This window comes from Mandrillus leucophaeus, unplaced genomic scaffold (assembly GCF_000951045.1).
Source record: "Mandrillus leucophaeus isolate KB7577 unplaced genomic scaffold, Mleu.le_1.0 Scaffold837, whole genome shotgun sequence".
Classification (NCBI taxonomy): Eukaryota; Metazoa; Chordata; class Mammalia; order Primates; family Cercopithecidae; genus Mandrillus; species Mandrillus leucophaeus.
The window spans coordinates 588678-592712 of record NW_012109108.1 but is presented as its reverse complement, the minus strand read 5'-3'; positions in this window follow the sequence as shown (position 1 = coordinate 592712).

Genomic DNA, 4035 nt, shown 5'->3' with positions numbered 1-4035 from the left:
ATCATCAATCACTCAGTTATCCAAGCAATCAATCTAAGACTCATCCTGTTTTTTTCTTGTGCCTTCTCTTCCACATCAAATAGTCATTAACTTTTTCCTTCTCATAATGCTCTGGAATAAATCTCTTCCATCTTCTTTGTCTTTTCCTTCGTTTGGTTTCTCATTCTCTCCTAGAGTGTTATAGTAGCCTCTTATATAGAGTCCCTGTCACCAGTATTTTCCTCTTCAAGCTATCCTCCACAGCAATGGTATAATGATCCTTAAAGTGGCTTTCAAAGTTTTAAAAATAAAAGCCACAGTAAAAAATGCATTATATGTCATAACTCAGTCTGCACAAACACACATATACACACAACTAGGACGAGGATTTAACAAAATAATTTTTACCTTGTTTACATGAGGAACATACTGAAATTTTCAATTTTTTTCAGGTATGTTCAAATCTAGTTTCTTACATGTCTTTCATTCTATTCTAATTTATATCTCTTAAATTCTAGTAGTGACCCACAAAATTCATTTCTCAATGGAAAGAGAAGGATTTAAATAGTGGCAGAATAATAACAATCTAGAAAACGAAATAAACTGCTCATTGTATTATTCTTACTCACTTGAAGGTTTAAATTTTTAAAAATACAATATTGGGGAAAATTATTTTACTGAAACATTCTCTTCCTCATTGGCTTCTAAGCTCCATTAGGGCAAGGATGATGCATTTTAAATTCTTAGGTGTTGGATACCTAGCATAATGATTGCCCCATAATAGGTAATTAATAAATATTTGTTGTGCAAAAATATGCATTTGACTAGTTCCTAATATACTTGGAAAAACAAGAAGGAATTGTGTTTTGAAAGGAATAAGATCAGAGGACTCCATTCTAGAAAAAGAAAGGCTAATTTGTATGAACAATTGAAAGTTGTTATAATGGAGTTCACCGGACAACTACCCAATACTTTCTGTTGCTATTGTTTGTAATATAATTTTGTCCCAATGGATAAAAATATGACTTAATATGAAAATATCCCAGGATTTTGTATGAAAAGAATTCTTTTTTCAGTTACATTAAAAAAAAAGAGTTTTCAGAAATTAAGGTCGATCCTTATCCACGTGCAAACATGTAGGCAATCCATGAGACTCAGTTTTCATACCTTTGGTGTATAACTAAAGGTATTTAAATATTTAATTTAATATGTTGACTTCATAATATTAAATGTTGTGTCATGCACATTGCAGATAGTAAATAATTGTCAGCTGTATTGCAGGAATATTCCTCTCTTAGTCATGTTTTTACCTTCAAAGAAAATAAAAATTGCTAGTTTTTCAGGACAATCTCCCTTTACAGATTATTTTAACAGTGAATTTGAGTAACTGAGGAAGAGAATAAACAGTTTTCATTGAACATTCCGTAGTTATTAGTTACACTTGAAATGACCTTTGTGGTTCATTTTCAAGGTGAAGCTGTCAGCTCTGGATTTGTGGAAGGTTTGTATTATTTTCCTCAGAAAAGTACTTTGATAGAAAAATCCAACAAAAAGAAGCTATACATTTTTTATGTTGGTTCATCTTTCCTGTATAGAACTGGATTCCAGTGAGCATTTTTTCCTTTCTTGATCTTTGTCTCCTATCTGTGTTGGCCCACAGATAGTTCTGATCAAGCCAGGAGGTTGTTGCCTAAATCTGTGACTATCCTGTTGCTAAAATTCTAGCCACTATGAGGCAGTAGGAGTAATGAAGTCAAGGATGGATAGCTCCAAGCTAAATGAGTTAGGAAGAACTATAGATTTCACAGATAAGACTGTGTTTAGATATTTAAATCTTCCTCTTTATTAGTTGTAAGTGGACAAATCAGACTTTCTGAGTCTCAATTTTCATCTCTAAAGGGAATTGTCTCTGGAATTGAGAATACAATGAAATGAAAGGTATAAAGGCACTAATCATGTGTCTGACATCATTAATGGTGGTTTCTGCAGCATCAGAGGCATTGGCTCAGGATATCCTTTAAGTGTAGCTTTCAGTAGACCAGACTTCTTGCTGCCACCCATTTTCAGGGGTCCTCAGATACGTAGGTTCACTGGCTTATCTGAAGGTATATGAAAGCCACTTAAGTAGTAACTGGAATAAGATAGGGGCTTATTATGTTAATTAAATCTGAATGTAAGTAGGCGAAGTCCAAACCAAGCAGTATCAGGTAGGGGTAATATTCTTTCTGGTTGTCATTCTGGTTATGTGACCTCCACACAACCTCCCAGTATTGTCTAACTAACTGTAATCCTGGCTGAATTTATGCAGTACAAGCTGCTGTTGTTTTCTTGTGTGAATCTTAATTCAATTGGCAAGAATGCAAAATATAGAAAAGACTAACAATGTAAAAGTTACAGCTACAAAAATCCCCTCTGCAAATTCTTCAGCACATGATTGTCCTTAAAAGGCAAGGGCAATCGAAGGAACAGCAACCAGGATGTTTTACTGGAAAGAAAAGTTGTGAGTGGCTTCATGGGAAAGAGATTGGACATGTTATATGAAAAAGTCATACGTTTATTTGGGGGGATTCAGATGGAAGAAGTAAAAACTAATTTATCAAGGTGTTAAATTACTCTATAAGAAACACTTTTTAAAGAATGAAAACATCCATCTATGCAGATATTCAAGGAGTGAATAGATGACCAGAGGCTAAATTACAGCAGAGGGGATTTTTGTGTAGTCATTGGAATTTATTAAATGAACTCTCTGTAATTCCCCTTTCAACCATAATATTCTCTGACTGGGTGTTACAGGGATGAGAATTATCTACTGGAAGAGGTTAAGCAACTTACTAAATACAAAGGCACCATTATCATTAAAGGATTAGACGTTAGTACTAGGGAAATGCCCACTATGGGAAGGCTTAGCAGTGGACTAACTCACTATTACAATAAGAGAGCAGAAATATTTTATTTCATGTCTTTGGCCTATAGATTTTGCAAAAATTCAAAGCATGCATATCTTTTAGGCAATCATCTTTCTCTGCTGTGAATTGGAAACCATGATAAATGATCTGACCTTTACCAGGCTCGCATATATGTCAATACTAAGGAGCAATTTTTAATTTTAAAAAGCCTGTGAGAGACTTTCTAAGAGAATAAATACAAATTAATCCATGAATTCTCATTAAAGCCTCTCCTAACATTATGCGTTCAACTAAAAGTCAACTTAGCATCTGTGGATTCCTACAAAATAATTAGAACCCTGTGTGTCAATGTTGTAGAATCTGAAGAGGTGTCAATTCCTGAATCTCTAGGGCACACTTGGCCCCAGCTGTAAAAAGGGAAGTAGTTGCAGAGTTCTCATGCCCAGATTTCTTACTAACCACTGCCAGAGCCACTACCAGACAGCCCTATGTCCACCGTACTGCTCACTGAAATGGGCTCGGCTTACGTTGGCACCAACTATGTGCTTCATAAATATTGAGTGAAGGATTTAAGCTCCTCAGTACCTGTCTTGGACATTTCTTAGTGCTTTTTTTTTTTTTTTTTTTTTTTCATTTATATCATAGCTTGAAGCCTGAAGAGCAACAGTTGAGAAGCCCTGCTTATTAACTGTCCCCCACACTCATAACATATGATTTTACCAGTATTATTTGAATGTATATCGTTTTATTTATAATTTTATATACCTCATATGGCTTAAGTGGTAGAAAGGTCTATAGTTTGCATATATTACAAATTGCCTATGTAACCTTTTCCTAAACTTCTCTTTGCAAAATATATAATATCTCCATTTAAAACTAATATTGCTTTAAGTATAAATCCACCAAAAATTAAAGACCCCTTTCTATACACTATCATATATATTTTCTATAATGTTTGACTAGACTGTAAGTATTTTGATATAAAACATGGTTTACTGTACGGTGCCATGTCTGTATTACACAGAGCTCTGTCAACAGTCTTCCTGTGACTCCACTGAGTAGATATTTTTCCCAGTTACAAGCTTCTTTTGCAGAGTTTAAGAGAGAGGCCTGAGGAGTCATGCATATGGATCTGAATCATGCCCATCTA